The 26,795-nt window shown below is 39.3% G+C and overlaps 1 protein-coding gene across 2 annotated transcripts in view; it reads left to right on the forward strand.

The window, feature by feature from the left end:
* Positions 1-236: 236 nt before the first annotated feature.
* Positions 237-26,795, forward strand: part of LOC127002069 (follistatin-related protein 5-like) — an 85,376-nt gene continuing 58,817 nt past the window's right edge. For both annotated transcript variants that reach the window (XM_050867512.1, XM_050867514.1), the window contains exon 1: positions 237-256. The gene's annotated coding sequence lies outside the window, so the exon portion shown is untranslated. The remainder of the gene's footprint in view (positions 257-26,795) is intronic.

Consider the following 26,795-nt stretch of genomic DNA (forward strand, 5'->3'; position numbering starts at 1 on the left):
GAGAGAGAGAGAGAGAGAGAGAGAGAGAGAGAGAGAGAGAGATGAAATAAATCAGTAATTACATTCAAACATACATAAATTTTGATACAAGTTTTATTATTATTATTATTATTATTATTATTATTATTATTATTATTATTATTATTATTATTATTATTATTATTATTATTATTATTATCATTACTTATTTCAGTATCTTTTTCTTTCCAGGTAACACGGAACTAGAGAAAGAGACAGAGAGACATAAATAAGAACAGTAAGCACATCAATCATATATATTTTCCTACTATTCTTTTACGCTGTGTATTTCTTTATTCTCTCTCTCTCTCTCTCTCTCTCTCTCTCTCTCCCTAACATATCATTCGTCTCTGCACTCTTAACAAGCCAAACCTTCACCTTTATGGCACAGGTAATTACGGGTCATTACGGCGTGTTTCCCCTGCAAGAAATAAGAGAATGTAAATTGCGCGCGACATCCTCAAGTAATTCCCGAAAATATTAACGACGTAGCTCTCGAGGGGCGCCGCTGCTCGGGTACGATTCATCACCTGCGAGTTTTACCTTTACGAAGCGGGGGAAGGAAACGGAAAAAAGGACGTAAAGAAATGTTGATAAAATGGAGGTGAAGGAGAGGAAATATGGACTTAAGGAAATATATATAAAAAGACAGAGAAAAGAAAGGAGTTATAGAAATGTTAATAGAAAACATGGGTAGGAAAGGAGGATAAATATGAAAAGCAGGTGAAGGAAACGGAAAAAGGACGTAAAGAAATGTTGATAACATGGAGGTGAAGGAAAGAAAGTATGAAATTAAGGAAATGTATATAAAAAGACTGAGAAAAGAAAGGAGTTATAGAAATATTAATAGAAAACATGGGTAGGAAAGGAAGGTAAACATGAAAAGCAGAGGAACGAGAGGGAGAAAAGGGACGTAAAGAAATGTTGATAAAATGAAGGTGAAGGAGAGGAAATAGAGATTTAATGAAATATATATAAAAAGACAGAAAAAAGGGAGTTATAGAAATATTAATAGAAAAACATGGGTAGGAAAGGAAGGTAAATATGAAAAGCAGAGGAACAAAGGAGAGGAAAAGGGCGTAAAGAAATATTGATAAAAAGGAAGTGATGGAAAAGATATATGAACTTAAGGAAATATATATAAAAAGACAGAAAAGAAAGGAGTTATAGAAATATTAAATGAAAAGCAAGTGAACGAAAGGGAGAAAAAGAACGTACAGAAATGCTAATAAAAAGGAAGTGATGGAAAAGATATATGGACTTAAGGAAATACAGTTTAAACACAGAGAATGGAGAGAACAAAGAAGTATTAATGAAAAACAAGGGAGAGAATAAAGTAGGACTTTAAAAAATGTTACTAATACAAAAGGTCAAGGGAAACAAAGAAAGAATGATATAAAATAGTGAAATAGTGAGTTACAGAAATATAAACAAAAAGATATCATTAAAAAAAAACATGGAAAGTGAAGGAGCAAAAATAGAGTAAAAAAAAAAGAAGAAATAATAAAGAGGACTCAAAGAAATGTTGATAAATAAGCAGGTGACGGAAACGAAAAATAAACTAAAGAAAATTTAAATAAAAAAGAGAAAGGAAAGGCTTTAGAGAATAATAATACAAGCAGAGAAATAAATGGAGAAACAAATAAATGTTAAAAAACAGAACAAGGAAAGAAAAAAAAATGACGTAAAGAAATGCTGATGAAAAAAGGGGAAGTAAGGAAATATGGAGTTTAGAAATATAAATGATAAACACAGTAAGCAGTGAACTTGAAGAAATGTTAATAAAAGAAACATTTGTAGGAAAGGAGAGTGAATATGACAGAGCAGGAGAACGAAAGGGGAAAAAATGGATTTGAAAGAAAAGTTAAAAAAAGAAGGAGGCGAAGGAAACGAAGTATAGACTGAGCAAAATATAAATAAATAGACAGAGAAAGGAAGAATATTGATAAAAACGTGGGAAGAAATGGAGAAACAAATGAATATATAAAGCAAGGGATGGAAGGGAAAAAAGGACATAACGAAATGTTGATAAAAACAGAGGAGGGAAACGAAATATGAACTGAAGGAAATATAAATAAAAAAAACAGAGGAAGGAAATTATTTAAAGAATAATAATAAAAGCAGAGGAAAGAGTGGAGAAAAAAAATGAATATATAGAGTAGGGGAAGGAAGGGAAAATGGATTTAAAGAAATGTTGATGAAAAAAACATAGGAAGGAAACGAAATACGGACTTAAGGAAGCACAAATAAAAGGTAGAGAAAGGAAAGGAGTTAAAGAATACTAAATATAAATCATTGGAAGGAGAGGAAAAAACTATTGATATGTATAGAAAAACAAGGTTGGAAAGGAAAACATGACAAAGAAAATTCGGATAATAACAGGGAAGTAAAGTTAAAAAGAGGACTGAAGAATCATTAATTAAAGATCAGGTGAAGGAAGGAGCAAAGGGACCTAAAGAAACACTAATTAAAAAATACATGTGAAGGAAATTAAATATGGGCTTAAGGAACTATAAATTAAAAGACATGAAGGAAAGGACGTAAGAGATATCAATAAGACAACAGGGAAAGGAAAGCAAGAAAAAATAGACTATAAAAATATTAGGAGGAAATAACAAAAAGAAACTAATTGAATGTTGATAATTTGGGGAAGTAGTGAAGAAACGAAGAAGAGTAAAGGAAAGGAAAAATGGACATATAAAGCCAAACATACGAGCACTAGATTTATAAGTTGAAAAATAAGGAAATCAAAGACTACCCAGAGATGGATGAAAGCAAAACGGCTCCCTAGAAAGTCAAAATTCCACGCATAGTAAAGTAAAATTGGGTCAAGCTTTCCGTCGATATTGTTTCGGGGGGGAAAGTGGTGAGGAGATGAAAAAGAGTTAACGAAGGAGAACGTAAAAATAGATTAAAAAAACAGTCCAGATGGGAAGATCAAACAAAAGGGAAAGTTATATTGAAAACCGAAAAGCCACGATATGTAAAGCAAAATCTGGGCAAGGCGCACAAGAGCAAAGAAAAGGAATATTTAAATTGAATTGAGGTCACAGAGACAATCCGGAAAAAGAAATAAAGACCGGGAAGCGAGAAAAGAAAAGACGAAAAATTGAAAATAATATACAGCAAAAATTTGAGAATCATAAGGTAATTAAGAAAGGAGGAAGTAAGATTTGATTAGACACAAAGGCAATCTGGAAATAGAAATAATGACGGAGTTGCAAAAATATATACACACGAAGAAGTGATTAAATTATAATTACGTCAAATAAAGGAAAATATGAGCAACTACATTGTTATAAGGGCAGGCATGTCTGGATGAGTACCGCAGTGCACTCAACCACCCCGAGCTGTATCCTTCTTTTCCTCCTCCTGACTAGTCCTTCCCTCCGTTGGACGTGCCACACTCTAAAGACAGGCTGGCACGCCCTTAACCTTAGTCCTCCCACGTGTTTGCTATGTATGTGTTTAGGAGCAGTAAGTAGCGGGCTTCTATTTTTTCATTATTGTTCACTTTTTTTTACTCCCTTGCACTGTCTCCTCTGATGTAAAGAAATTAAAAAATGGCGTCCCTGTAAGGCTGGGCGACGGGAGTTGTTATGAAGCTGTTACTGTGCGAGACAACCATGAGTGGAGGAGACCAAAGGGACGCCCACGTAACTCATTAATGGGGCAACGTAATTGATCCTTAGAGGGGTTTGGAACGGAAAGGGCAGCTGCGTGGAGGTTTGCTCGGCGGGACTGTCGAAGGTGGAGGCGGCGAGTGAGTGAAGCGACGCTCCCCCTGGCATATACTCCCCGTTAGTACAAGATAATAAAAAAAGGTGGGGAAGCAAAATTCAATAAAAATATAAAGACAAACTGTAAAAGGAAAATAAAGTGGAAGCGAAAAGCAACTCGAAAATTCACGACGAAATAACGAAAATATAAAGTAAAAAATTGGTGAATTCCGCGGACTGTTGTCGCTCAGCCCAGTGAGTCGCGAGCCTTCGTGAGACGCTCGGCTGCCGCTGTTAGGGGGCGGCGCTGCCACCTGGGCGACGGAGGAAGCGGGGAGTGTTGGCCGGGCCTGCTGGCGTGTTCTTGTGACAACCCGGGGAAGGTGCTAAGGAGACGCAGGGAGCTGATGGCCTTTAGTGAGGAGATTCAATGTCATGTCACCTTTATTAATTGACTTTGAAGAAGGTAAAGATTTTTATTTTTATTTTTTTATATTTTTTTTTACGTCTTGGCCTATTGTGTTGGTAGGCTTCTTCCCGGTGGATCCTGATGGTCGGTCCAAGGCTTCTTCCCGGTGGGTCCTGATGGTCGGCCCAGCCCGTTCTGGCGCAGGCGAGTGTTCATAATGGCGCCATCTTGCATTGGCTCAAGCTGTCCTCCCGGAGCTCATCTTTAATCCTAGAATCTAGAGTCCGGGTTGATAGGTGGTCTTCTGGACAGCATGTCGGTAGTTTTAAGCCACTCGGCGGCAGCTGAAAAATCCCACCTTGGTGGCACCGGTCGGGGATTGAACTCGCGTCCTCCTGAATGCAGGGCCGTCCTGCTATCTGCTCAGCCACCGCCTCTGTATTGTGTCTGGTAGCAAAATTTGATGTTAATGAGAAGTAGGGAGTTGAATATCTTTTGTAAGGAGATTTAGTTCCATGCCATCTTTATTAATCAACTGTGAAATAAATAAAGGTTTCGATACTTAGAAAGGGAATTTGAAGCCTCTATAATACACGTGATAGCAAAAATTTAGTGTTGAAATGATTTAGGGAACTGAATGCCTTTAGTGACGACGTTCAGTCTCACAACACCTTCTTTATTGATTAATTGTGAAGTAAGTAAAGGTTTTAATTCTTTAACAGGGAATTTAAGACCTCTAGAATGCGTCTTAAAGCAGAAATTTAATGCTGAGAAGATGTAGGGAGTTGAATGCCTCTAGTGAGGAAATTGTGTCGTGTCGCCTTTTATATGACTTGGCTCTGAAGAAGGTAAAGATTTGATACTCAGAGAAGGAATTTAAAGCCTCTTCCGTGCGTGTCGTTACATAATTTTAGTGCTGAAAAGATTTATGGAATCGAATGCCTTTAGTAAAATTTAGTGTCATATTGCCTTTATTGGCAGTAGGCAACAGTTCCGATACTTTGAAAAGGAATTTAATACCTCGATAATACGTGTTGATGCAGAAAGTTAGTGTTGAAAAGATGTATGGAATCGAATGCCTTTAGTGAAATTCAGTGTCATATTGCTTTTATTGGAAGTAGGCAACAGTTCCGATACTTAGAAAAGGAATTTAATACCTCGATAATACGTGTTGAAGCAGAAAGTTAGTGCTGAAAAGATGTATGGAATCGAATGCCTTTAATGACGAGATGCAGCGTCGTGTCGCCTTCATAATTAATCAACCGGGAAATAAATAAAAGTTTCGATACTCGGAAAGGGAATTAAAAACCTCTACAATGCACGCGGTTTGAAAGGATAATTACAAGTTGTTGAATACCTTTAGTCCAGAAATTCAGTGCCATGTCACCTTTATTAAATGACCTTGAAGTAGATAAAGGTTTTGATGCGTGGAAAGGGAATATTTAAGACCTCATATGTAGCGTTAAGAAGATGTAGGGAATTGAATGCCTTAAGTGAGAAAATTAAGTGTCATGTCGCCTTCTGTATTAACACGAGAAGATAATTATAGGGAGTTGAATACCTTTTGTGCGAAAATTCAGTATCATAACCCCCTCTGCATAATCAAGTGTGACGAAAGTAAAGTTTTAAAGCTTAGAAAGGGGATTCAAAGCCTCTTTAATACATGTGGTTGAGAAAATAATTGTAGGGTGTTAGATACCTTGAAAGCGGAAATTCAGTGTCTTATCACTTTTTAAATTAAGTGTAAAGCAAGTAAAGGTTTTGATGCTTAGTAAAAGAATATTAAAAGACTTCTAGAACGCTTGTGGTGAGGGGAGATGGTGTTGCGTCATCTGTGTTAATTATAGCGGAGAGGGAATTTCAGAGCCTTTCAGGAAAACATGTGTAGAAGCAGAATCTCTTTAAGAATGAGGGGAAGGAAGGAAAGGGAGGGAGAAAATGAGAAAGAGGGGGAGAGGGAAGAAGGGAGAGGAAGGGAATGAGGGGAAGGAAGGGAAGGGAGGGAGAAAATGAGAAAGAGGGGGAGGGGAGGGAAGGGAGAGGAAGAGAATGAGGGGAAGGAAGGAAAGGAAGCGAGAAAATGAGAAAGAGGGGGTTAAGGGGCTGAGAGTAAGAGTTGTATTATAAAACATTTCGCCGCCCAAGAACACATATTTGACAAGGGTTTCGTAGGAGTTTTGGGGATTTCCAGGAGTAGTTTTATGACCCTGGCTGTAGTCTGACCCTTCTTCTGTACCATGAACCTGAAGAAGCACTCATGAGAACCCGACTGACCCCCTCTTTGACCTTTAGAAATAACTGATGTGAGGAGCCAAGTGTCTTATAATTATAGGGAATACCGACCTAAGAGAGATGGAGATTGAAGGTTTTGAGAATACGCGTGGAAAGAGAAATTCATAAAGACGTTAAGACTAAGAGAAGGAATGATTGAATGCTTTGAGAATGCGAGAAGAAGCAGAATCTGATAAAAGTGTAAAAAATGAGAGAAAAAAAGAATGAATGTCTTGAGAATACGAAAAGAAGAAATAGTTGAAGAGAAACAGAAGAATTGGCAGAAATTCATTAAAGTTTCAGACTACGAGAGAAAGAGATTGAATGCTTTGAGAGTGCGAATAGAGAAGTCTCAAAACTGTTACGCCTAAGAGAGAAGACGATTAATTGCCTTGAGAGTTGAGATAAAAAGTTCGCGGAGGTTTTAAGATCAAGAGAGAGAGAGACTGAATGCTTGAGAGGTAGGGAGTTCATAAAGGTAGGAAGACTGAAGAGAAGGATATTGAATGCCATAAGAGTAAGAATATAAAGTTTATGAATGTTTTAAGACTAAGCGAGAAGAAGATTGAATGCTTTAAAGGTACGGATGAAGATTCTTAAAGGTCTTACGACTAATGGAGAAAATTGAATGCTTATAAAAAGACGGATATAAGAAGATATTACTAAAGATATTGAAAGACACTGAAAGACTGAATGAGGTTTAAGGCAAGTAGAATACGTGTAAAAGCAGATACTAATAGATAACTAATAGAATAATAGAGGAGATTGACTGCTTTAAAAATACGGTTATATGAGAAAAATAGTAAAGATGTCGAAACAAGGGATGATTGAACTTGAATGCCTTTATAAAACGTGTAAAATCAGATGCTACTTGAATATTAACAAAGACTAATAGAGAAGTACTAGAAGAGATTGAATGCCTTAAGGATACGAATATAAGAGAAAATGAGTAAAAGTATTGATATAAGGACTGAATAAGGTTTACGACAATTAGAATACGTGTTAAAGCATATTTTTTAAAGGTGTTGACAAATAGGGAGTGAGGATAGTGAATGCATGAGGAAATATAGTGTTTTAATTCCACATAATAGCCCTCATAGCTCGTTGTAAAGTCCAGCAAGCTAATAGTGAACCCGTTATGAAGGCGCCATCAAACAGTCGGCCGCTGATGACGCTGCTCCGACATTCTAATTACTGAGGCATGAAAAATGTTCTGTGACCGAAGCCGTAGTGGAATATTTTGTCTATACAGCGCCGATAATTACTTTGATTTCCTAGTCTGATTACAGGTGGACGGAAAAATGGCTTCTGATCCGATTTAGAGAGGTTTCGAATCCGACATCAGTGGCATTGACGTTGATTTACAGGCTTATCATGACTGCTGTGAAATATAAGACCCAAGATCGTTAGAACAGTTATCATTATATATTTCAGCGTTTTTTTAATATTTCTTTCCCCTTAGCGCCTCTGTATTTAAGGTATAGACAGTATTAACGTTGATTTGCAGTTTTATTAAGACTTATAAAACCCAACATCGCTAGAATACTTTATATCTTTTATGGAGTCGCTTCTCAATATCTTCTTCCCATAGCGCCTCTATTTTTAAGGTATAGGCAACCCAGCATCCCATAAGCTAAGTTTTCTCAGTACACTTTCATTAGCATCATAAAGTAAAGAGAGAATGTTGTTTGTTCACCAATTCTCACCGTCTTAATCTAATCACCTCGAGGAGTTTCCTAAGATGTACGCACCAATTCCCAGACCCAGACCAGCCAACGCCCAAAACACATCACATAACATAGTATCATCATTCCTACCAGTAATTACTACATCAATACAGATCCAAGGCTTTCTCGACGTTTTCTACCTTACTCTGTCTTTTTTTTTTTTTTTACAATAAAGGAGACAGCTCAAGGGCACAAAAAAAGGAAACAATAATAAAAAAAAAGCCCGCTACTCGCTGCTCCTGTCTGATATTAGTGTACACCTTCCTTCTCCGGCAAAGGTTCTAACTCCTCTTCACTTGGTTGTCTGTCTGATATTAGTGTACTCCTTCCTGCACCGGCAAAGGTTTTAAGTTCATCTGTCCACCTGATTATCTGTCTGATGTTAGTTTCCTGCTGCGACAAAGGTTCTAATTTCATCTCTCCGGCTGGTTCTCTGTGTGATGTTAGTGTTGTTAGCTCATCCTGCTGCGACAAAGGTTCTAATTTCATCTCCCCGGCTGGTTCTCTGTGTGATGTTAGTGTACCTCATCCTGCTGCGACAAAGGTTCTAATTTCATCTCCCCGGCTGGTTCTCTGTCTGATGTTAGTGTACCTCATCCTGCTGCGACAAAGGTTCTAATTTCATCTCCCCGGCTGGTTCTCTGTCTGATGTTAGTGTACCTCATCCTGCTGCGACAAAGGCTCTAATTTCATCTCTCCGGCTGGTTCTCTGTCTGATGTTAGTGTACCTCATCCAGCTCTGGCAAAGGTTCTAATTTCATCTCTCCGGCTGGTTCTCTATCTGATGTTAGTGTACCTCATCCTGCTGCGACAAAGGTTCTAATTTCATCTCTCCGGCTGGTTCTCTGTCTGATGTTAGTGTACCTCATCCAGCTCTGGCAAAGGTTCTAATTTCATCTCTCCGGCTGGTTCTCTGTCTGATGTTAGTGTACCTCATCCTGCTGCGACAAAGGTTCTAATTTCATCTCTCCGGCTGGTTCTCTGTCTGATGTTAGTGTACCTCATCCTGCTGCGACAAAGGTTCTAATTTCATCTCTCCGGCTGGTTCTCTGTCTGATGTTAGTGTACCTCATCCTGCTGTGACAAAGGTTCTAATTTCATCTCTCCGGCTGGTTCTGTCTGGTGTTAGTGTACCTCATCCTGCTGCGACAAAGGTTCTAATTTCATCTCTCCGGCTGGTTCTCTATCTGATGTTAGTGTACCTCATCCTGCTGCGACAAAGGTTCTAATTTCATTTCTCCGGCTGGTTCTGTCTGATGTTAGTGTACCTCATCCTGCTGCGGCAAAGGTTCTAATTTCATTTCTCCGGCTGGTTCTGTCTGATGTTAGTGTACCTCATCCTGCTGCGACAAAGGTTCTAATTTCATCTCTCCGGCTGGTTCTCTGTCTGATGTTAGTGTACCTCATCCTGCTGCGACAAAGGTTCTAATTTCATCTCTCCGGCTGGTTCTCTATCTGATGTTAGTGTACCTCATCCTGCTGCGACAAAGGTTCTAATTTCATCTCTCCGGCTGGTTCTCTATCTGATGTTAGTGTACCTCATCCTGCTGCGACAAAGGTTCTAATTTCATCTCTCCGGCTGGTTCTCTGTCTGATGTTAGTGTACCTCATCCTGCTCCGGCAAAGTTTCTCATTTCATCTCACCACCTGGTTCTCCATGTTAATTTACCGTGTCCTGTACCGGTAAAGGTTCTAATTTAATCCTTCCTCCTGATTCTCTCTGTGATTTTAGTGTAGCTACCTTATCCTGCTCCAGCAAAGGTGCAAATTCCATCTCTCTTGGTTCTCTGTCCTCCCTGACCTCTACAATTCTTACGTTACTACCCTGAGAAACTGGCTGTTTATCTGTTATCAATTCCACGCATGATACGACCTGGCCAAGTCTACTTCTTACTCTGAATCGTCTTAAAACACCTTCAAGCTACCCTAACCTAACCCAACATTCACGATATGGTATCAGGTAAAGGTACTATTGCTCTCAAACTCTACAAGTGAATAAAAACTGACCGTGACTTGCTGAAGATTTCCCGGAATAATTTGATATAAACGTAAATAATGAAAATGAAGGCAAAGTGCGTCATTGAATTATGCGCCAAGAATACCTGAGTGTTTTATTTAATATTTGATCTTTTACTTAGCGTTGCCTCGAATCTCGGTCCCTCCTCCTCCCTTCCTCTTTCCCCCCAACCGTGATTTTTTTTTTTTTTAGGGGGGGTGGATTGCAGTTCTACGTTTTTTTTTTTCTTGCATATTTTCGTTTTTGTGTCTGAGTTTTTTTTCTGATGTGTTGAATCCATGACCCAGTTCGATAAGGTAAAAAGAAACTCCATTATGCTTTTTTATATCGTAGTCTTTATATTCCTGTTTTGTTTTCTTCCTTTCTTCACTGTCCTCATGCTTTCTTCACTATCTTCTGAATGTTTTTTTTTCTGTAACCTAATTTGATAAGGTGGATAGGTGCTTATATTATGTTTTTTTTTTTCTTTACCTGTAGTCTATATATGCTTTTTTTTCTTTCCATGGATTTTCTCTTCCTTTCTTCACTATTTTCTTCTTATGGTTTTTTTTCTGTAACCTAATTTGATGAGGTAAATAGGTACTTATATTGTTTTTTTTGTTTTTTTAATTCATGGTCTATATATATTTTTTTCTTTACATCGATTTCCTCTTTCTTCTCTATCTTCTTCATGTATGTTTTTTTTTTCTGTAACTAATTTGATGAGGTGAATAGATACATATATTATTGTCTTTTTCTTTACTTCATGGTCTATATATATTTTTTTCTTTACATCGATTTCCTCTTTCTTCTCTATCTTCTTCATGTATGTTTTTTTTCTTTTTTCTGTAACCTAATTTGATGAGGTGAATTGAAACTTCTATGTATAGTTTAACCTCATAGTTCATATATTTTTTTTTCAATTATTTCCACAGGGCTTCTTCGCTATCTTCGTATGCGTTGTACCCGTGACCCACTTTGATAGTTGCGCAAGGAAATTTTCAACTAACTTTTTCTAGGAACATCAAAGCTCATATTTTTTTCCGTTATAGTTTTTCCTTCTTCTTCTTCTTCTTCGATTTCCACACGGTTTCCTTACCATCTTCTTCGTGTGTGTTGTATATGTGACCTCGCTTGATAAAGATGCATGAAATACTTGACCAACTTTTATTTTGTAACTGCAAGGCTCTTATTTCTTCCTTTATGTCTTTTCTTTTCAATTTCCACTCGTTTTCTTTACTGTTTTCTTCGTGGTTGTTGTATATGTGACTTAGTTTGACAGCATGGGAAATATAGCCAACTTTCTTTCGTTAACACCAAGGCTCATTTTTTTTTCGATATGTTTGTTTGTTTTCTTCAATTTCCACTCGTTTTCTTTACTGTTTTCTTCGTGGTTGTTGTATATGTGACTTAGTTTGACAGCAAGGGAAATATAGCCAACTTTCTTTCGTTAACACCAAGGCTCTTTTTTTTTCGATATGGTTTTGTTTTGTTTCTTCAATTTCCACACGTTTTTTTTTTTTCTTTTTTACAACAACGGAGACGGCTCAAGAACAACAAAAAGAGTATAGAAAAAAAGCCCGCTACTCACTGCTCCCACAACGGACAACAGTAAAGAGTGGCCAAAATTAATCACTATCTTCAATTACTATCTTCGTGTTGCATCGGTGACCTAGTTTGATAGAGATTCAATGGGAAGCTTCACCAACTTTTCTTTAACATCAAGACTCGTATATTTTTTTCCAATATGGCTTTTTTTCCTCGATTTCCACACGTTTTCTTCACTATCTCCTTCGTGTGTGTTGTGTGTGTGACCTCGTTTGATAAAGATGCATGAAAAACTTGACCAATTCTTATTTTGTAACTGCAAGGCTCTTATTTCTTGCTTTATGTCATTTCTTCGATTTCCTCACGTCTTCTTCACTTTCTTCTTCGTGTGTGTTGTATATGTGACCTCGTTTGATAGAGATGCAATGGGAAGCTTCACCAACTTCTCTTTAACATCAAGCCTCACATTTTTTTCTGATATGTTTTTCTTCTTCTTCTTCTTCTTCGATTTCCACACGTTTTCTTCACTATCCTCTTCGTTTGTGTTGTATAAGTGACCTCGTTTGATAGCGATACATGAACATTTTTAACCAATATTTTTTTTTCGGAACGTCAACTCATATTTTTTTTCAACGTATATATTTTTTTCTTCGATTTCCAAGTGTTTCCTTACTCGTTTTCCTCGCATGTGTTGTATCTGTGACCTAGTTTGAGACAGATGCATGAAATTATTTAACCAACCTTCTTTTTGTAATATAATGATGGCCTACATACTTTTTTTATGATCATTTCACGTGTCCTGTGTCGATTTTATTTTGTATTGATAGTCACTTGCTCTGATAAGGCCCACATAAAATTGCTACAGCTTTTTTCACAACAAGGCTCACATGTTTTTTTTTTCTTCAGTTATCGCTTTCATGTGTTATCTGGGTTGCCGATTTCTTTTTCGTATCTTGTCAGTCACTTTCCCTGATAAGAAACATATAGCACTTTTTCGGTGTGTTTTGGCTGTTGTTTGAAAGTTTAAATTCATGGTATTGTTTCTCTTTTTATATCCATGTTTATCTTCCCCATTTTCTTTTATTAGTCGTTTATAGCATTTCCCCATTTTCTTTTATTAATCTTTTATAGCATTTTCCCATTTTCTATTATTAGTTGTTTGTAGCATTTTCCCATTTTCTATTATTAGTTGTTTGTAGCATTTTCCCATTTTCTTTTATTAGTTGTTTGTAGCATTTTCCCATTTTCTATTATTAGTTGTTTGTAGCATTTTCCCATTTTCTTTTATTAGTTGTTTGTAGCATTTTCCCATTTTCTATTATTGGTTGTTTGTAGCATTTTTCCAATTTCTATTATTAGTTGTTTGTAGCATTTTCCCATTTTCTATTATTAGTTGTTTGTAGCATTTTCCCATTTTCTATTATTAGTTGTTTGTAGCATTTTTCCAATTTCTATTATTAGTTGTTTGTAGCATTTTCCCATTTTCTATTATTAGTTGTTTGTAGCATTTTCCCATTTTTTTTTACTAGTTGTTTGTAGCATTTTCCCATTTTCTTTTATTAGTTATTCATAGTATTTCCCTTTTTATTTCCACGCCTTATCTTCCCCATTTTCTTTTATTAGTTGTTGTTTATCTTATTTCCTTTTCTATTTCCACGCCTTATGTCATGCTGTAATTTACTCTTCCATCTTATTTATATATTTTGTCCATCGTATCTATTTCTATTTATCTTTACTGAGTCATTGGGAAACTCGAGCAACTTTTATTTCAAGGTCCAAATCCATCCTGATAATTTTTTCAACTATCTGCGTCTTATCGTTCCCATTTTTCTTCTTTGTTTTTCTTTGCGCTGGGCGACGATGGAAATTAAGAAGTTCTGAGTCATTAGGAAACTCATGAAGCTGTATTATATTAAGGCTCAAATCCATCTTTTTTTCCTTTTCTGTCGTACCTTTCTCCTTTTTCTTCTACTTATTTTTTCCTTCTGTTCGTCTTTGCTGTGAGACGCGAAGGAAATTAAGAAAAACTGAGTCATTAGGAATCTCATGAAAGTGTTATATTTCAACCCTCAAATCCACCTTATAGTTTCCCTTTCAATATCTCATATTTTCCAGTTTTCTTCATTGCCTTTGTTCTTCTATTCTTCTTTGCAATGACTGATGGAGGAAACTAAAAAGAACATTGTGTCATTACGAATCTCATGTAACTTGTATTTTATTTGGTCTGCTTCTGTGTCTTTCCTTCCCCATTGGTCTTGAAATCCCTTTGATCTTCTCTTATAATTCCCTTTGTTGTGGATGATGAAGGAAGTAAAAAAAATTCTGAATCATTAGGAAACTCATGAAACTGATTTATATTTATTTCGTCTCTTTCAATATTTTTCCTTTTCCATTACCTTTGTTCTATTATTTTTTCCAATGAGCGATGTTGGAAATTAGGAAACTATGGCTCGTTAGGAAGCTCATTAACCTCTATTATCTTATTTCGTCCCTCAGATCATTAAAAAAAAGAGAGGAGGGAAAGAAGGGAAGGAGAAGCATAATTACGGTCATTAAAAGAGGAGGAGCTTCTCGTAATCATAGGGCGCCGCTGTTCATAATATCGCAGCCTAATTGATAAACTTTCGCGACGTCGTAAAATGTTCCCTCCCGCGACGCGCGCAGACTCGGCGTTCGCGCCTCGCTATTAGTCTGTCAGGGTTCGACATTCGCGGAGAAAGTTTGTGAAGTGAATTTTCCGATTTACGACACACACTGGCACAGGATTCAGGCCATTATTCACTCTTTTTTGGGGGAGGGCAAGGTTTAATTTCACGTTTGAGAGACTTGTGTGTTTATATTTTTTTTACGATGTAGTAGGTAACTCTAGTGCATGAAAATAAAAGGAAAAAAGGGTTACATAAGAGCGCTCTATACGCAAAAAATCCTGGTGTTTTATGTGTGTGCATCTGTGTGTGTGTGTGTGTGTGTGTGTGTGTGTGTGTGTGTGTGTGTGTGTGTTCCTTTGGATAGTTCAAGTTTAAGAATATTGGTTATTTAGTATGTTTATGTTAGTATGTTTACTGTGTTAGTATAGTTAAGTTAGTATTTATTATTATTATTTTATCAATGAACACCAAGAGTGATTTAGACCCAAACAGAGTCCCCTCGATGAGCAGACACGGATATGAAAAATAAAAGAGATAGTGAAAGTAAAATAAGAGAGATAGTGACGGTGAATAAAAGAGATAGTGACGGTGAATAAAAGAGATAGTGACGGTGAATAAAAGAGAATGTGACAGTAAAATAAGAGAGATAGTGACAGTAAAACAAAAGAGATAGTGACAGTAAAATAAAAGAGATATCACGTGACAGTAAAATAAAAGAGATAGTGACAGTGAATAAGAGAGATAGTGACAGTAAAATAAAAGAGATAGTGACAGTGAATAAGAGAGATAGTGACAGTAAAATAAAAGAGATAGTGACAGTAAAATAAAAGAGATAGTGACAGTGAATAAAAGAGATAGTGACAGTAAAATAAAAGAGATAGTGACAGTAAAATAAAAGAGATAGTGACAGTAAAATAAAAGAGATAGTGACAGTAAAATAAAAGAGATAGTGACAGTAAAATAAAAGAGATAGTGACAGTGAATAAGAGAGATAGTGACAGTAAAATAAAAGAGATAGTGACAGTGAAATAAAAGAGATAGTGACAGTGAATAAGAGAGATAGTGACAGTAAAATAAAAGAGATAGTGACAGTGAATAAAAGAGATAGTGACAGTAAAATAAAAGAGATAGTGACAGTAAAATAAAAGAGATAGTGACAGTGAAATAAAAGAGATAGTGACAGTAAAATAAAAGAGATAGTGACAGTAGAATAAAAGAGATAGTGACAGTAAAATAAAAGAGATAGTGACAGTAAAATAAAAGAGATAGTGACAGTGAATAAAAGAGATAGTGACAGTAAAATAAAAGAGATAGTGACAGTAAAATAAAAGAGATAGTGACAGTAAAATAAAAGAGATAGTGACAGTAAAATAAAAGAGATAGTGACAGTAAAATAAAAGAGATAGTGACAGTAAAATAAAAGAGATAGTGACAGTGAATAAGAGAGATAGTGACAGTAAAATAAAAGAGATAGTGACAGTAAAATAAAAGAGATAGTGACAGTGAAATAAAAGATAGTGACAGTGAATAAGAGAGATAGTGACAGTAAAATAAAAGAGATAGTGACAGTAAAATAAAAGAGATAGTGACAGTAAAATAAAAGAGATAGTGACGGTGAATAAAAGAGATAGTGACAGTGAATAAAAGAGATAGTGACAGTAAAATAAAAGAGATAGTGACGGTGAATAAAAGAGATAGTGACGGTGAATAAAAGAGATAGTGACGGTGAATAAAAGAGATAGTGACGGTGAATAAAAGAGATAGTGACAGTAAAATAAAAGAGATAGTGACGGTGAATAAAAGAGATAGTGACAGTAAAATAAAAGAGATAGTGACAGTAAAATAAAAGAGATAGTGACAGTAAAATAAAAGAGATAGTGACGGTGAATAAAAGAGATAGTGACAGTAAAATAAAAGAGATAGTGACGGTGAATAAAAGAGATAGTGACGGTGAATAAAAGAGATAGTGACAGTAAAATAAAAGAGATAGTGACGGTGAATAAAAGAGATAGTGACAGTAAAATAAAAGAGATAGTGACAGTAAAATAAAAGAGTAAGTGACAGTAAAATAAAAGAGATAGTGACGGTGAATAAAAGAGATAGTGACAGTGAATAAAAGAGATAGTGACAGTAAAATAAAAGAGATAGTGAAGAACAAAAAAAACGAAGGAGGGGATGGAAACAGTACCTAATGAGTCAACAGGACGGTTTAGTAAGGTTAGTTACTATGGTTACAATATTTGAATGTGTACTTATTGTGTCTAGTTATTTGTGGCCGTCCTAATGTTTAAGTTTATATATTTGAATTGTTAGTTATTTGATCATAAAAATATTAAACCTGGTACTCGTCGTTAACTTTTCTATATTCTACTTTTTTTTCCAACTTTCAGAGGCTTGTGTTTGTGTTCGTGTTTTTTTTATCCGCTGTGATACTGAAGCTTCTGAACATAGCAATGGTTAGTTATTTGAGTATAGAAAATATACCGTGCTCGTTCACTCTATCTACCTCTATCTATCTATCTATCTCCCTTTCTCCTTCCGTCCGTTCCTATCTTTCCTTTCTTTTCTTGTCAGTTGTGATATTTCATAATTTAACATATATCAGCCTTTTTTTATTCGATGTGTATTTATCTATTTTTTTCTATTTGTTCTTTCTTTTTTTGTGTGTAAATATCTCGCTTTTCCATTTATTTGCGTTCCGCTTTTTTTGTGAATCTGTCTTTTTGTGCAGTTGATTGTGTTTGTGTGTGTGTGTGTGTGTGTGTGTGTGTGAGAGAGAGAGAGAGAGAGAGAGAGAGAGAGAGAGAGAGAGAGAGAGAGAGAGAGAGAGAGAGAGAGAGAGAGAGAGAGAGAGAGAGAGAGAGAGAGAGAGAGAGAGAGAGAGAGAGAGAGAGAGAGAGTCTTAGGCCTACACAAGAGGATGGATCTTTATCACAATAACGACATCAACAGCTGATGATGATGATGGCCGTCGCTTCCCTCTCTCTCCTGGGACGAGGGAGAGGCAGGGAGATAAAGGAGAGGGAGGGAGAAGGAGGGCGAGGAAGGGAGAAGAAGGGAGAGGGAGAGAGAGGGAGAGAGTGTATAAGGATGCGTTGTGAGTGTGCGTGGAGAGAAAGGGAAAGAGAGAGAGAGAGAGAGAGAGAGAGAGAGAGAGAGAGAGAGAGAGAGAGAGAGAGAGAGAGAGAGAGAGAGAGAGAGAGAGAGAGAGAGAGAGAGAGAGAGAGAGAGAGAGAGAGAAGAGCACACTGAAGGCAGAAAGAGAGAATGAAAGAAAAAACTGGAGGAGAGAGACAGAAGGAAAGAAGGGAAAGGAGGGCTGAGAGAAAAAAAAAATGACGATGAAATAAAGATAGAGAATAGAGAAAGACACACAGAGACGATACACAGAGAAAGAGACACTGAAAGACACAGAGACACAAACAGACAGAGGCAAAGAAAAATAATCGAACACGGAAAGGGATAGAACTTTTAAGAGACAAGGATAAGAGAAAGGCATCTGACATTTGACTCTATGGGCGTGGCGGCGTCTAAGGGAGGCTGTGTGTGTGTGTGTGTGTGTGTGTGTGTGTCTAGCTGACTGGGCGTGTGTGTGCTGTCTGGCGTAAAGCGTAGAGGGAGAGGAATGGAGGGACGAGGAGGGGGGGCGGAATGGGGGGAGGAAGGGGAGGGGGGCAGAAAAGGGAGGAGGAAGGGAGGGAGGAAGGGAAGCGTAGGTGTCTGGTGTGTTGTCTGGCCTGGTGTGTGTGTGTGTGTGTGTGTGTGTAAGGGAAATGGTGTGATAAGGAAAGGAAGGAAGTGGTATATTTAAGGTAAGGAGAAAGGGAAGCAGGAGGGGAGGGAAAGGAAGGAACGTAGTAGTGGTAGTGATGTGAAGAAGACAAATGAAGAGGGAAGTGAAGAGGTAAAGGCAAATTAATAGGGAAGGAAAGGAAAAGGAAGGAAAGAAAGGGAAGGAGAGGAACTGTGTGTCTTAAGTGGAAGCATAGCAGGAAGGAAAGGGGAAGTAGGGAAAGGGGAAGGGAAAGGGAAGGAAAGGAGAGGAACTGTGAGGCTGAAGTGAAAGCATAGCAGGAAGGAGAGGGAAGGTAAGGAAAGGGGAAGGGAAAGGGAAGGAAAGGAAAGGAGAGGAACTGTGTGGCTGAAGTGAAAGCATAGCAAGAAGGCGAAAAAAAGGAGGAAAGGAATGGAAAAGAAGGGAGAGAGAAGAACTGTGATGATGGCGGGGAGGCAGGGCAGGAAGGTGAAGGGAGAGGAAGAAAGGAAGGGAAAGAGAGGAACAGCGATGATGGCGGGGAGGGAGGGCAGGAAGGTGAAGAGAAAGGAAGAAAGGAAGGGAAAGAGAGGAGCTGTAATGATGGCGTGGGGGCAGCAAGAAGGTGAAGGGAGAGGAAGAAAGGAAGGGAGAGAGAGAGAGAGAGGAGCTGTGATGATGGCAGGAAGGGAGAGAGAGGGAGGGGATGAGAATGGGAGGAAAGGAATGGAAAGGGGAGGCGGGCGAGACAGGCGCGGAGGCTGATGAAGACTTATAGCTCAACGTAATTAATGGTGAAGGAAAGGTTCTCGTCAGCACCAAGCCTTAACGAAGTCTAGCCAAGCCACACCAAGACACACCAAGTCACACCAAGTCACACCAAGACACACCAAGTCACACCAAGACACACCAAGCCACACCAAGACACACCAAGCCACACCAAGACACACCAAGTCACACCAAGACACACCAAGACACACCAAGACACACCAAGACACACCAAGACACACCAAGACACACCAAGACACACCAAGCCACACCAAGACACACCAAGACACACCAAGCCACACCAAGACACACCAAGACACACCAAGACACACCAAGTCACACCAAGACACACCAAGACACACCAAGACACACCAAGTCACACCAAGACACACCAAGACACACCAAGACACACCAAGACACACCAAGACACACCAAGTCACACCAAGACACACCAAGACACACCAAGACACACCAAGCCACACCAAGACACACCAAGACACACCAAGACACACCAAGCCACACCAAGCCACACCTCCTCGTACCTCCCTTGTCTTACCTTTCCTCTCTCCCTTTGTCTTCCCTTTCATTCTTTCTTCCCTTTCTCTCTCCTTCTCTCCCTCTATACCTTTCTACACATTTCCTTTCCTCCTCCGTCGTTTCCTCTTTTCCATCTTTTCACTTCCTTTTATTTCTTATCTTCCATGCTTCCTTCCTTCCTTCCTTTTCCTCTTAAGCCTCTATATATCTTTCCCTTCTACAATCTTTTGCCTTGTACTCTCCTTTCCTTGTCCTTTCTAATTCCCTCTTTTCTCTTTTTTACCTCCCTTATTATTCAGATTACGTGTTCCCTTCCCTCCCTCTCTCTTTAAACCTCTATGTACGTTTCCCTTCTTCTCTGTTCCTTCTTTGTCCTGTTTATACGCAATTCTTTCATTCTTATTCATTCTCATTCTCTCTCTCTCCTCCTCCTCCTCTGTTTCTCCTCTTTCTTCACTCTCCCTTTTTACTCATCTTCCCTTCCTTTCTTCCCTTTCTCTTTAAACCTTTTCCATATCTTTCCCTTCTTCGTATCGTCTCGTATCTCATTTCCCTTCCTCCTCCTTTCCCCTTTCCTCTCTTTCCCCTTCCTTGTTGCTTTCCTTCCTTCTTTTCCCTTCTTCTCTTTTCCCCCTTTCGCCTGATTATACGCAATTCTCTCATTCTCTTTTTCATTCTCATTCTCTCCATTCCTCCTCCTTCCCTATTTCTCCTCTTTCCTCAGTCTCCCTTTTTACACTTATATTCCCTTCCTTCCCTATCCCCTGCAGCCTCTACATAGCTTTCCTCTCTTCAGTATTCCCCCTCAGGCCTGTTTATACGCAATTCCGAAGAAGGGGAGGCGGAGGGAGGCGTTTCTTGGTTCTAGCGCCGATGGGGACAGACTTGAGAGAGGGAGAGAGGGAAAGAGGGGAGAGAGAGAGGGAGGAATGGGGGGGCAGGCAAGCGAGGGGATTGAGGAGGGCGTGTAGGGAGCTGGAAGAGGTGAGGGGGGAAATTGATGCTAGTTTAAGGGAGAGAACGGGAAGGAGACAGCGGGAAAGGGACAAGAGGGTAAGGAGATTGGATAGAATAGGCGGGAAGGGCAAATAAGAAGAGATTGGAAATTTGTTAAGGGGGCAATGGAGGAGGCCAAGGAGAGTGGGCAGGGTAGATAGAATGAGCAAGAAAGGCAAATTAGAAGTGATTGAAAGCTTGGGTGAGGAGGCCGAGGAGAGAAGAGAGACTGGGCAATAAGTAGGTGGGCAAGGAAGGGAAATGAGACTGGGCAAAGGGAACGATCAAAGGGAATGGGCAAGAATGGTAAGCAAGAAGAGATTGTAAGCTTGTTAATAAGGATGCAGGAAGGGCAATGGGCAAGAAGGGCAAGGAGGGAGGGGAAACTGGGCAATGGGCAAGAAGGGCAAGGATAAGGGTATAAAGAGTTAGTAAGAAGACGCTTAGCTTATTAAAGGGTGTGAAAAAGGCAAGGAGAGAAGGAAGACTGGGCAGTGGGCAAGAAGAGGAAGGATAAAGGTTATGATGACCGAGTAAAAAGGATCTGAGCGCTTGTTAAGGGGGTCAAGAAAGGGAAGGGAATGGGCAATTAGAGCGATAATCTTCTTCTTCTTCCTCTGTGAGCGCTTCCCAAATGAAAATGGGAAACGCCAACAGAGGAAGAAGAAGAAGAAGAAGAAGAAGAAGAAGAAGAAGAAGACTATCGCTCTTATTGCCCATTCCCTTTCCTTTCCAATAAGAGCAATAATGAATGGTGTAAAGGACAAGTAAGAAAGGCCTGTAAGCATGATAAAAGAGTATGAAAAGGGCAAGAAGAAAGGGGGAACGGGCAGTGGGCAAGAATAGTAAGGATGATGGGTTTAAGAGCAAGTAAGAACGAATTGCCAGCATTTTAACTGGGTCAGAAGGATAAAATAGACAAGGAAAATGGGCAAGGGGCAATAAAGGGAAGGATGATGGGTGTGAAAAAGCAAGTTAGAGGAAATTGGAACCATATTAATTGGGCAAGAATGGTTAGGATGATGAGTATAGGAGCAAGTAAGAAGGATTGCCAGCATTTTAACTGGATCAGAAGGATAAAATAAAGGAAAAAGGGCAATAAAGGGAAGGATGATGGGTATGAAAAAGCAAGTTAGGAGAAATTGGAACCATATTAATTGGGCAAGAAGGGAAGGGAAGCTGGACAATGGGCAATAAGAACAAGCAGAAAGCAAATTAAAGAAGGATTGTAAGCTTGTTAAAAGGGTGTGTAGGAAGGGCAGGGTAAGGGGCAGGAGCAGCTGGTGGGCCGGGCAAGGCAACGGCGGCAAGGCGGCGTGTGTCGGGCAAGGCTTCAAGGCTCTGCAGTAATGGCCGGCTGGCAACTCGCAATTCCATTTATTTTATTGGCTTCAAGAGAGGAGGAGGAAGAGGAAGAGGAGGAGGAGGAGGAGGAGGAGGAGGAGGAGGAGGAGGAGGAAGAGGAGGAGGAGGAAAGTAGGACGAGGAAAATGAAGAAGGGGAGAAGTGGAACGAAAAGTAGAAATGCTAAAAATATAAACAAGAACAAAGGGAGGAGGAGGAATAGGAGGGGAAATAGGAGAAGAAGGAAGGTCTGGGAGGAGGAGGAGGAATACATAGGAATACATAGGAAGAACAGACACCAGAAGACCTGGCGGTCTATGGCGAGGGTGTCTGTCTACTACCGCTACTACTAGTAATCTACGTGTGGTAGGACAGGATAGAATAGATGAAGGCTCCTCCCCACCCACCTCTCCCTCTGGCAACGTGCCGGTAGGAAACAGTTAGAAGAGAACACCATGTGCCTTTAAGGGGGCTCCACTCACACAGCTTTTCTGAACAGAGTGGAGACAAAGGCTCTTCGTCTCATCAGCTCTGCTCCTCTTACTGACAGCCTTCTACCTCTTAAATTCCGCCGCCATGTTGCTTCTCTTTCTATCTTTTATCAATATTTTCATGCTGACTGCTCTTCTGAACTTGCTAACTGTATGCATGCCTTCCCCCTCCCGCGGCCCCACTGCACACGACTTTCTACTCATGCTCATCCCTATACTGTCCAAACCCCCGTACGCAAGAGTTAACCAGCATCTCCATTCTTTCATATCCTTCACTGGTAAACTCTGGAACAGTCTTCCTTCGTCTGTATTTCCTCCTGCCTATGGCTTGACCTCTTTCAAGAAGAGTGTATCAAGACACTCTCCACCCGAAATTGACCTCTCTTTTGGCTACTCTTTACTTCTGTGGGAGCGGCGACTAGCGGGCTTTTTTTTGTACTCTTTTTGTTGCCCTTGAGCCGCATCCTTTGATGTAAAAAAACACGCTACTGGTGACGTAAGCTGTGGGGGAAATTATTGATATAAAGTCTTCAGGTTGGAGCCGTGCTGCAGTGAGCCTGAAACATACGAAAAGGGTCAGTAAAATCCTATATCCCTGAAATACTGATCTAATGAAGACTTGAAGCTATTGATATTCTGTGAGCTAACTACTGACGGTGGGAGTCTATTTCAATGATCGACGACTCTATTATTGAAATAACTTCTGCGCGCCAATGTGTTACATCTGTTTCCCTTTAACTTCATACCATTGCTGCTTGTTATTGTGTTGGGGTCTCTCTGAAATAGACTATCTGGGTTAATGTTTTCAAATCTATTAAGGATTTTGAACACCTCGATTAAGTCCCCTCTTACCCTTCGCTTTTTAAAGGAAAACATATCTAAACGCTTTAAACGCTCGTCATACGGCAAGTTACGGAACGCTGGAATTTGTTTGGTTGCTTGTCTCTGTATCTTTTCTAGCAAAACTTGATCTTTGATATAATTCGGTGACCAGAACTGGACGGCGTATCTAGGTGTGGTCTTACAAATGCTGAATATAATATCTTCATAAGTTCGAGTGATTTATAATCAAAGTTTCTTGAGATTAATCCTCCTCCTCCTAGGAGGAGGAGGAGGAGGAGGAGGAACAGTAGGAGAACGTGAAAGAGAAGGAGGAATAAGAAAGAGGAGGAGAAAAAATATGAAGAAAAGAGGAAGAGAAGAATATTGATGGAGCAGGAGGAGGACGAAGAGGAGAACGAGTAACTGGAGAAAGCATAAAATCATGAAGGAGGAACAGAAGGGAAAAAATGAAAAATAGAAGGAGGAGGAGGAGGAGAAGAAGAAGAAGAAGAAGAAGAAGAAGAAGAAGAAGAAGAAGAAGAAGAAGAAGAATAGGAGGAGGAATAGGAGGGGTGAAAAGAAGAAGAAAAATGGATAAAGAGTAAGACCAAGAAGGAGCAGGAGGGAAACAATAAAAATAGGAGGAGGAGAAGGAGGAAGAAGAAGAAGAAGAAGAATAGAAGAAAGAAGAAGATCAGAAAGAAGAAGTTGAACGAAAAGAAGAATATAGATGGAAGAGGAAGAGGAGGAAAAAATATTGGGTGGAGTAAGATCAAGAAGAGAGAGGAGGAAAAAGAAAAAAATAGAGGAAGAAAAAGGAGGAAGAGGAGGAGGAGGAGGAGGAGGCATCTGGCGCGTGTCCTCAGGCTCTACTCGGCTCAGGGCGGTGTTTTGGTGTTGTGGTGTTGAAGGAAGTGATGTTGGTTTTCTTGAGTGATTTTGTCTCGTATGGTGGTGGTGGTGGTGGTGTTGAGAAGGATGGTGTTATGGTGTTGTGCCCTGGAGGTTGTTGTGGTGTTAGTGGTGATGGCAGTGGTGATGATGATAGTGGTGGTGTATCTATTGGTGTTACGGTGTTGATAGGTGATAGAGGGAAAGTGGTGGTGATGGTGGTGGTGAGTGAATGGTGTTGATAGGGATGATGGAGGTGAAGTGGTGTTGATGGTGGTGATGAACTTTTATTCTCTCTTCTCTCTTCTTCTGCTCCTCACTTTTCTTCTTATCTTCTTCGTTTTCTCTTTCTTCTTTTATTTTTTCTCTTCTTTTTTCAGTCTTTTCATTATTCTTCTTTTCTGTTTTTTCTTCTATCATGTTTCCTGTTTTTTTATTCTATTCTCTTTTATTCCTTTCTCCTCTCCTCTCCTCTCTTCTCCTCACCTTTTCTCTTCACTTATCTTCGTCTTCTCTTTCCTCTTTCCTTCAGATTTATCTTCTTTTTCTCTGTGTTTTTATTTTTTTCTTCTTTTCCTTTTATTTTTCATCTAATCTCTTTTCTTCGTTTTTCTCTTCTATTCTTCTTTTTCTCCTCTCCTCTCCTCTCCTCTCTTCTCCTCACCTTTTTCTCTTCATTTATCTTATCGTCGTCTTCTCTTTCCTCTTTCCTTCAGATTTCTCTTCTTTTTCTCTCAGTGTTTTTATTTTTTTCTTCTTTTCCTTTCTTTTTTCTTCGTTTTTCTCTTCTATTCTTTTTTCTCCTCTCCTCTCCTCTCCTCTCCTCTCCTCAGTGCTTTTATTTTTTCTCCTCTTCCTTTTTTTTCTTGTAATCTCTTTTCTTTGTTTTAACTTCTATTCTTTTTTTCTTCTCTCCTCTCCTCTCCTCAATCCTTTTATTTTTTCTTCTTATCCTTTCTTTTTTCTTCTAATCTCTTTACTTCGTTTTTCTCTTCTCTTCTTTTTTCTCCTCTCCTCTCCTCTCCTCTCCTCTCCCTCCCGCTTCTCTTTGTGGCTCGGAGCTTTAATGTGGGTTTGTCATCTCCGCCGCAAACCATCTTTCGGAGCCACACATGAGAGGACTCGCCTGCAATTTTATTTACCTCTGTGATCTGCGGCTGAGTGACTCCCGCTGCCGATTCGAGCCGGGATGACGCGGGCTCGAATAATAGCCTTTGCGAATCGGAGAGAAATAATGATCGGGAACGAAAGAGTTTAGAGTAGAGGAATCAACGTTGCCAGATTATCGTACTCAGCCGCTTATATTTCCCGACTTCCTACCCCAAAACTGTCTTCTGGGCTCCAATAACGAAACCCATTTATAGTTATCGTTAAAAGAGTTAGATCCTGATGTTTCTTGGCAATAGTTAGGCGTCAGAAACCGGTAAATACTATGCTCTGAGTACGATAATCTGGCAACGGTGAGAAACACGTATATCAAAGACAGACAATTAGTGGAAATCCATCCCGCGAAATTGAAATCAGAAAGAGAATAGGAAAGGGATGGAATGCTTTGGGTAAACTCAGCGATATGAATAACACAACTCCTGCCACTCCCGCTGAAGAGAGAAGTGTATAATCAGTGTGTGGGATACAAATCAGTGACCGAGTTAATTCCTGCGGCTGACTTTGCATAGCTGAAACAATACGAGATCGATGTTTAATTTGGTGGTGGTGGTGGTGGTGGTGGTGGTGGTGATGATTGTGTTAGTGATTTGCATGTGTATTTTTGCGTGTGTGTTTGTGTGTGTATGTCTCGGTGTTTGGAAATTATTAAGGTTTGTGAGCAGTTGTTTGTGACTGTGTGTGTGTGTGTGTGTGTGTGTGTGTGTGTGTGTGAGTGAGAGAGAGAGAGAGAGAGAGAGAGAGAGAGAGAGAGAGAGAGAGAGAGAGAGAGAGAGAGAGAGAGAGAGAGAGGCGGGCTAGAGTCACGGCAAAGTCCCATTAGACGTTTAGCACTTTACTGGCCCCGCGTTTTGGCTTGTGGCAGTAATAAGCATAAAGAACCGTGTTAGGGAAAGGTTTAGTTAATGATCTGGATATCTTCTCTCTCTCTCTCTCTCTCTCTCTCTCTCTCTCTCTCTCTCTCTTCCCCCCCCCCCCTTCCTGTTTGTGTGAGGGGAGATATAATGGAGGAGAGACGGGAGGAATGAGGGAAGGGAGGAAAAGAAGGAAAAGGGAGAGGGGAAATGGAGGGGGAGATAGAGGAAGGGAGGACACGGTGGAAGAGGGAGGTAGAAGTGGAGGTATAGCTATGGGAAGAGGGAGAAAGAGAAAAGGGGTAAGTAAGGAAGGGGTAGGAAACGGAACAAGAGGGGAAAAGGAAAAAAAGAGAGAAAGAGAGGAAGAGAAAGGAAATGAATGGAGAGAAGAGAGAGAAGGAGCAATTTGGAAAAGGAGAGGAAAGGAAAGAGAAATGGAAGGGGAGGGGGAAGAAAAAGAGAACTAAAGAGAAGAAAGAAAGGGGAAGGGAAGGGAAGGAGAGGGAAGGGAAGATAAAGGAATGCTGTAGAAATCTTTACCGAAATTGGATATAAATAAAGGAGAAAGGAATGGGAAGGGAAGGAGAGAAATAAAAAAAAAAGAGCTATAGGAAAAATGAAGAAGAGAAATGAAATGGAAAAAAAGGGAGAGCTTCGAAAATCATTGAAATACGAAGAAAGGAGTGATGATGGATTATTGAGGAAGGAAAGAAAAAAGTGAAGAGAAAGGAAAAGGGAAAAAGAAGAAGAAAGAAGTAAGGAGGAAAAAGAGAAAAACGTTCATAAAGGGAGCTTGATTAAGAAGAAAGAGAAAAAAAGAGGAAAATTTATTGGA

This window comes from Eriocheir sinensis, chromosome 22, assembly GCF_024679095.1.
Source record: "Eriocheir sinensis breed Jianghai 21 chromosome 22, ASM2467909v1, whole genome shotgun sequence".
Lineage (NCBI taxonomy): Eukaryota > Metazoa > Arthropoda > Malacostraca > Decapoda > Varunidae > Eriocheir > Eriocheir sinensis.